Genomic DNA, 8,658 nt, shown 5'->3' on the forward strand with positions numbered 1-8,658 from the left:
TTGGTATTTTAGTCCTTGGTTGTCGCAAAACCTATGTAAGCACCCAATGTGAGTTTCTGATCGGCAATTTCGAGATACTAAATGTGCGTTTTTCAAGATATAATTATCCATTTTGAGACAATATTCAGGCCATCGATTTGAACAATAATTTGTTCAGCTATGCCTGCTATCCAATCACATGTCTCATTAGCTTTATGCCGTGCCAATCTGGCTACAGCTGAATATACCAGAAAAATCTTACGTGAGATCTAGTAGCTCAGAAAATCTTTCAGAATTAGTCCGATTTCTTTGAAGCTGGGTCTATGTCAAGATGAAAAGATTATGTGTCTCTGCAATTTTATTAATCGCCTTTTTCCACGGAATGCTGCGAAGTGTAGCTGGTGAAGACTTTTGTTCTAACGAGGTAAAATTCCATTTTACAATAATGCCGACGAACATGTTTTTTTTTGTTTTTGTTCTTTTTTTCCTCGAGAAGGCTTCAAGTTCTCTAATAGAGGGCATTGGGTTTTTTAATTTTTTTCTAAACGGAACTGATGTTTTGCCGGCATAGCAGGGATGGCGAAGTGATAATCGCGCTCGTCCACCACAACCGTGGCTCGGGTTCGATTCCCGGACCTGGCGTCACATGCATGTGGGTTGAGTTTGCTGTTGGTTCTCGTCCTTGCTCCGAGGATTTTCTCCTGGTCTTTTATTTCAAATTGCTATTCGAGCTAGAAACAGTAGACAAGAAGAACCACCCAAAGGAATGTCCATTGCTAAATCTCCCGGTTATTTCCCATTTCGATATTATTTCAAGTGATCCCGTTTGGACAAGCATTAAGCTTTAAGCTTATTCTTAAGCTTAAAGCTTAATGCTTGTCCAAACGGGATCACTTGAAATAATATCGAAATGGGAAATAACCGGGAGATTTAGCAATGGACATTCCTTTGGGTGGTTCTTCTTGTCTACTGTTTCTAGTCATATTTGGAAAACCGAACACAAAAATGCTCTGTCAACGAGTCGCTATCCAGTAGCTACTCGTTGACTTGCGGCGTCCCTCAAGGGACCATTCTCGGTCCATTATTGTTCTTATTATATATCAACGATCTTCCAAATTGCTTATCAAATTGTAAACCGAGAATGTATGCCGATGACACGCACCTCACATATGCGGGAAGCAATCTTGAGAACGTTCAGTTTTGTCTAAATGAAGACCTAGAAAACGTCTTCAACTGGCTACAAGCGAACAAACTCACGTTGAACATGACTAAAACCGAATTCATGCTAATAGGGTCGAGGCAGAGACTGAATACTCTCACAGCTTCACCAACAATTAGAATGAACAATACTCAAGTGAGCCAGGTTTCAGCTACAAAATCGCTTGGTGTAATAATAGACGATAAACTCGATTGGCATAGTCACATCGAAAAACTAACGAAAAAGATCGCCTCTGGTATCGGGGCCCTAAAGCGAATTAGGCACCTGATCCCAGCATCAACCTTACATCTCATCTACCAAGCTTTAGTAAAACCTCACTTTGATTACTGTGACATTGTTTGGGGTAGCTGTGGGAAAACGCTACGAGACAAACTGCAGAAATTGCAGAATAGAGCAGCCCGTGTGTTGACATTCTCTAACTATGATGCTGATGCAACTGAGCTACTCGAGTTTTTAGGGTGGAAAAATCTTGCACGCCAGCAGGAAATCCATAAAGCCACCATGATGTTTAGATGTCTGCACGGGCTAGCTCCAAGGTATCTATATTCAAAGTTTACGTGGCGTGACTCTGCTTATGACCTCAGGGACTCTGAAAATAAGCTTAATGTTCCACTACCGCGCACTAATTATTACAGAAAAAGCTTTAGCTACAATGGCGCCACATTATGGAACAGTTTACCACGCGATATAAGGAACACAGAGTCTCTGGGGTTATTTAAACGTAAGATCAATGACATTTTTTAAGTCTAACGCACGGCATTCACGGAAAACAGCTTTAGTGTTATAGTATGTAGTTTTAATTTTAAATATCTTAGCGTATGTGATATGTATTTTTATAGGCTGATGAATTGATCGTGTCTAAATAAAGATTACAATACAATACAATACAATACAATACGTCAGCATCTAGAAACATTTAACAACGCTTAGAAACCATCATGCAGATACCATGGATGTAGAGTTCATATCAGTCAAGTTCACCGGCTACGGTCCAGTCAGTATCTATCGCCTGGGGTGCACGTGGAAGGGGGGAGGGGTGAGTTCAGAAGACTTTGGGGGAATCACATGGTTTTTAAGAGGAACCGAGGGATACCAGTCTTCACTGTTGTATATAGGGAGTATAACTCCAGCACACCTTTATAGAGAGAATATAAAGGGGAATTTTAAAAATTGACCGCCAACTAGCCGCCAATGAGGAAGAATCATTAAAATGTTGCATGGCCTTATATGGATAGATCGAGTACATTTTTTTTGTGACGTAGTTTAGTCGACTGCTTCGCAGATAGATCTTGGGTACGGATCGTTAAAATCAAACAAATTTCAGTTTAAAAGTAATTTTAAAGTTTTATAGTCATGCATGTTCTACAAATTCTTCAATCCAGGATGGTAGCTTGACGTTTGAACAAATACCCTGTACCGCGGTGAGGACAGGAATGGTGCGTGCATCTGCAGGTCAAACAGTTTTAAGCCTTTGTTTCAACAACCAGTGGAAGCCATATTACCCCCAAGGAAGCCCTGTTCAGGGTTGCTATAACAACCGCATTCCTGGTCTGATTGGCCACTGGCGCATGAACGAGCAGACTGGAAACGAGGTCGCTGATGACTCAGGTTATGAGAACCACGGATCAGCCAGTAGCCCGGAGCCTAAGTTGTCCAAGTTCACTCGTGGTTTGCTATTTTGACTCCACTGGACTCATCACGGTCCCAAACTCCCCAATATTGAATTTGGGGGTGTCAGGTTTCACCGTTACTGGATGGATTAAGATTTTGGATGTCACCTACCCCCTGACGACCTTCGCTGTCCAGAAGGGTTACGGCTGTTTTACTTCCCCAGGCCGCTCGGGTTGGAAAGCCGGTTGGGAAACAGGGCACGGTTACAATGCCAATGGCCTTGACGTTTGTTTGAGAGACCAGGAAAACAGAATGGCTCGAAGTACCATCACGTTTGACAATGGCTTTCAGCAACATCATCTTGTTGATCAGTGGGTTCACTATACAGTTGTCTTTGATCGCCAACAGCAGAAGAAAGTCTTCGTTTATACCAATGGTCAAAAGCAAACAAATTCTCTCGACATTTCAGCAGTCCAAGGCAGCGTCGACAACAACAGACCACTTATATTCGGTTACCTCTACGGTTGGAAAACCAAGGGAACTCTGGATGAATATTGCATTTACAACAGGGCTCTAGACGACTTCGAAGTGGGTGCCATCTTCAAGAACCCCCTCGTGTAACAAGCACTGACGAGTTCTGCAAATGAGAAAAACTGTCTTTACATAGTATGTCAGTAGAGAGTAAAACTTGACAGTTGAGAACTGATTGTGTTGTGTTGAATCGCTAAATTTAAATCCATTTCGAAATTTGCGTCGAATAGTATGAAGTAAATAGATGGGTGATTGAAGTGCCCCTAAGACGAAAATTGACCATTTTCTTTTAGGCTAATTTTTTATAGTATGTTGAATTGGGTCAAGTTAAAACCTTTTTTGCCATTAAAAACTCAAAACAAACCCTCGATGACCAATTTTTACCGCTTCAAAGTCGTCCAAAAATCGTCCGCTATTGTTGAAAACATGTTCCAGCCGAGCCCGCAATTGTACAGCAGAAAACGTCATCATGATGTCAAAGGCTCAACAAACTTATGCTTTGCTTTGTCACAACTCTCTTTGTTCGCTGCAAAGAGAATCACACCTATTAATTTTTTGAGAACTGTTTCGTTGTCAGTCGCAATGTTGACTTTGTCTGACGATGAATTGTTCCAGAAATCATCAGAGGCTTCTGTGGATAGTTCTGCGCCGGCAAACGATGAATTTTTGCCATGCGAATGAAGATAAATACAGAACGGCACGGACCCCCGATGTGGCTTTTGTGGTCCCATCGCTTTATGGCCTTCGAATTGTATTTTTGCTTGTCGTGGGGGATTTTCCTTTTTTGTAAGAAATGATCGAGTGATATGTAAAAATTGTTTTCGACAATGGCTGATTGTGTATCAAGGCGGATATTAAGAGTTTGTGAAGGCCACTTCCTAGCCATTAATGTGTTTGCCCCGAGGAATTTGGTAAATGATCTCATTAACCCTTTCCAGCGTGTTTTTTACTATCGGTGCTTTGAAAAGTTTGAAGTGAACTCTGTTGTTGAGTTGCACTTTGGCCTCTTTTGTTTTTTCTGTCTTATTCATGATGACTATTGTTGTGTTGCTTCGGTGAGGTTTAAAGCAGAGTTTCTTTCAACTCTTTTAGAGCCGTGACCTCATTGCGTTACAACGTATTTTTTGGATTAGATACAGTCTGCAAATTGTGTTATGACGATTTTCCAAGTAGCACTGTTTTGTCCGTGAAAGGTGTAACGCAGGTGCATTCGTCTTGCTATTAAATCTCGCGAAAGTTGGCCTGCGGATTTCACATTCGTTTTTCACGGGTGTTGGGATGAATTTGAGACCCTTTGATAGCACGCTAACTAGGCTGATAGTTTGAGAGGTTTGTTAAAAAATTTTCATTTTCTCGGTTTTGGCCGCAAGCCTACATTTTAAATTGTTTTTACGCTCTATGTGTCTTAGGGTGTTTGTTCTACTTTCGCTGATATTAAAGCCAGCTTTTCTTTTAGAGTTAGAGCACACAATTATATTTTTCATCTGACGCTTCGAGCGTTAGCCCTTCGTCGGAGCGAATAGAGGAATTGTGGGTTGTGTGTGCTTTTAAAGGCAGAAAATAGAGCTACGTTATTGGTGGGAGCATGGCAACGAGAAAAACATGAATAAATTAGTGGAATGAAAAGCGTTCGTTGATCCCTGTGGGATTTAGACTGCCGGTTTGAAAGGTGAGCTTTTGTTAAAGATTTTTACGGTTTTCCGTGCCACCTAAGTGCAATGAAAGACCGCAGATTGCCATATGTTGCTTAGAATGATTAGGTAAATTAAAATGTCTAGCGACTGGTTTCGATGTGTCCTTGTCATTCCTTTCCACGTCTTGAAGGTGTTCTCGGAATCGGTCACCTAGTCTTCTGCCTGTTTCGCCGATGTATATCTTTTTGCAATAAGTACAAGTTATGCAATAGATTACATTGGCGGAGGTGCACGTGAAGTGGTCGGTGATCTTAATGGATCGTTTAGGTCCCGATATTTTATCAGTGTTGTGAATGAAAGGACACGTTTTGCATCGTGCACGAGCGCATTTAAAAGTGCCTGGTTGGTCATTAGTCTGAAAAGAACTTCTGACCAAACAATTGCCTATGTTTTTGTCGCGTTTGAATGAAATGAGCGGAGGCTGCGAAAAGATAGTGCTTGTCTCTGGATCGTTTTGAAGTAAAATAAAGTTTTTAAGAATGATGGATTTAACTGAGTGGTTGTGAGGGTGAAACGTGAGAGTGAATGGAATGCGGTCGGAATCTTCCTTATGCGACGTTTGTAGTGCTGAATATCGATCAATAAGTTGAGCGCGGTGGTAACCCACTTGAACGACGGAAACAGGGTAACCACGTTTATCGAAGAACTGGCACATTGACTCTGATTTGTGGTGGAAATCAGAGTCATCACTACATAAACGACGAAGTCTTAGAAACTAAGAAAAAGGAATGGAATTCTTAACGTGAGATGGATGCGAAGACGAATTTAACAAGTAATTATGCGAGTCTGTAGGTTTGTAATACACACTAGTTCATATACCGTTACCTTCAATAGAAACTTTGACGTCTAAAAAGAATAAAGAATTGTCAGAAATTTCCCAAGTATATTTCAGAGTCGGGTGAAAAGAATTGACTGCGGTTATGAATTTAGTGAGCTCCTCTCTGGTAGAGGAGGTAGCGCCGATACAGTCGTCGATGTAGCGACCGTAGAGTTCAGGTTTGGACCCGTTGTATTGGCTGAAAAATTGATGTTCGACAAAAGCTACAAAAAGATTGGCATAGCTAGGTCCCATTTTGGTGCCCATGGCTACACCATTGGTTTGTTTGAAGAAGTTGTTTCCGAATGAAAAACAATTGAGTGTGAGCACTAGTTCGTCTAAGCGTAGTAGTGTTTCAGATTTAGGTTCCTTAACAGTACGTTGATCAAAAAAATGTTTAAGGGCCAGAAGGCCTTCGCCATTAGGAATGACAGTGTAAAGAGACGTAATATCCACGGTGAAAAGAAGTTTGTTTTGGCCAAGGAAATTAAAGTGTCGAAAAAATTTGAAGAGCGTGTTGGCTGTCTTTAATATATGATGGTAAAGTTTTGACGATGGGAGCCATAATTTTGTCTAGATAGCTGGAGATAAGTTCGGTAGGTCAACTGCAAGCCGAGACAATAGGCCGACCCGGGTTGTTAGGTTTGTGAATTTTAGGTAAAAAGTAAATACGAGAAGTTCTAGTAGTGGTTATTTTAGTGAGATTTTTTGCTGTGGCCGGCAATTCTTGTATAGTTATGAGTTGGTTGATCGTATTCTTGACGGAGTTTTGAGAGGTCTTTGTCGATCTTTTGATAAAAAGAGGTGTCAGAAAGTTGCCGCAAAGCTTCTTTTTGGTAGAGGTCGGTGCGCCAAACAACGACTGAGCCGCCCTTATCAGCCGCTTTGATAACTATGTCCTTGCGTTTTCTAAGACTTTTTAGAGCGGACCACTCTTCAGAAGAGAGATTAGAAAATTTGGTAATACGTTTGAAATTGAGTTTGTTGATAACGTGGCGGCATTTTTTGATAAAAAAGTCTAATGATGCGAATTGGCCCTCTGGGGGAGTCCATTTAGACTTTCGAGTCTGAAGTGTTTCGAAAGTGTCTTTGTTCGAGGTGTTAGAATCATCCTCTTTGTTGTGAAAAAAGGCTTTTAATTGAACGCTGCGAAGGAACTTTTCTACGTCTTGTTTCATTGAGAATTCGTCCGTTGTTTTAGAAATGGGAACGAAATTTAAGCCCTTACTGAGGACGGATTTTTCTGAATCGGAAAGTGAGAGGTTTTCTGGAATGGTAACTACAGTTTTGAGGTTTTCTGGTGATGAGTGGTTAGCGATTTGGGGACCGATAAGTTGGTCAAGTTTTTGGGCCTCAATTTGGTTCAAATGATTGAAAAGTTTCGAATTAGTTTCCTGAATTTTGGCGCGGATAGATAGTAATAAAAATGCTGGACAGATTTTGGAAAGTTCAGAGCGGCAATGTAGGATTTGTTCGGTGAGGTGATTACGTTTTTGGCACATAGCTCTAATGGTGATTATCATGATGTTACGTGAAAAAGAATTTTGGGCGCACTGAATTTGGTGATGGTATTGTTTGGTGAATGAAGATCCATGAAAATTGGAGCGAAAACCCTTGGGAACAACTTTAGAATGAAGGCAACGACCGATGAAGTTTATGTGGCTACAAAACCTAGTTTTGGCGAAAGTGAGAATGGCTAAACGCAATGCTAGATCTTTACTAATAGGGGGAAAAGGGAAACGATAACTTACGATTTCCTGGCGTAGTTCCTTTGTGAGTTTCTTGAGGCTTGGCATGGTCCGCTGTTCTGACTGCTGTGGATTGAAAAAACTAAGACAAAAGTTAGTAGTCGCAGCAATCAAAATACAAATGAATAAAGGCTGATAGTTTCGAAAGAAACTGTTTGGGGCTGCGTCGGTGGGAGTAACGAAATAATTTGGATATATCAACAAAGTTAAAAAGGTAAATTGGCCACCGTAATGATTACAAAATTAAATTACTTCAAAACGATCCAGAGACAAGCACTATCTTTTCGCAGCCTCCGCTCATTTCATTCAAACGCGACAAAAACATAGGCAATTTTTTGGTCAGAAGCTCTTTTCAGACTAATGACCAACCAGGCACTTTTAAATGCGCTCGTGCACGATGCAAAATGTGTCCTTTCATTCACAACACTGATAAAATATCGGGACCTGAACGATCCATTAAGATCACCGATCACTTCACGTGCACCTCCGCCAATGTAATCTATTGCATAACTTGCACTTATTGCAAAAAGATATACATCGGCGAAACAGGCAGAAGACTAGGTGAAAGATTCCGAGAACACCTTCGAGACGTGGAAAGGAATGACAAGGATACATCGAAACCAGTCGCTAGACATTTTAATTTACCTAATCATTCTAAGCAACATATGGCAATCTGCGGTCTTTCCTTGCACTTAGGTGGCACGGAAAGCTGTAAAAATCTTGAACAAAAGCTCATCTTTCAAACTGGCAGTCTAAATCCCACAGGGATCAACGAACGCTTTTCATTCCACTAATTTATTCATGTTTTTCTCGTTGCCATGCTCCCACCGATAACGTAGCTCCATTTTCTGCCTTTAAAAGCGCACACAACCCATAATTCCTCTGTTCGCTCCGACGAAGGGCTAACGCTCGAAACGTCAGCTTTTGTTATCATTACGGTGGCCAATTTACCTTTTCAACTTTGTTGATATATCCAAATTATTTCGTTACTCCCACCGACGCAGCCCCAAACAGTTTCTTTGGAAACTAACAGCCTTTATTCATTTATATTTTTCATCT

General features: G+C 41.0%; 1 pseudogene across 1 annotated transcript; it reads left to right on the top strand.

Moving 5' to 3' along the window:
* The first annotated feature begins 288 nt into the window (after positions 1-288).
* LOC148716801 (uncharacterized) lies at positions 289-3,703 on the top strand (annotated as a pseudogene). The gene is made up of 2 exons (XR_015995663.1): positions 289-403; positions 2,581-3,703. The product of XR_015995663.1 is annotated as an uncharacterized LOC148716801 (transcript).
* The last annotated feature ends 4,955 nt before the right edge of the window (positions 3,704-8,658 follow it).

The sequence above is a fragment of the Stylophora pistillata genome, chromosome 14, assembly GCF_964205215.1.
Source record: "Stylophora pistillata chromosome 14, jaStyPist1.2, whole genome shotgun sequence".
In the NCBI taxonomy this organism is placed as follows: Eukaryota; Metazoa; Cnidaria; class Anthozoa; order Scleractinia; family Pocilloporidae; genus Stylophora; species Stylophora pistillata.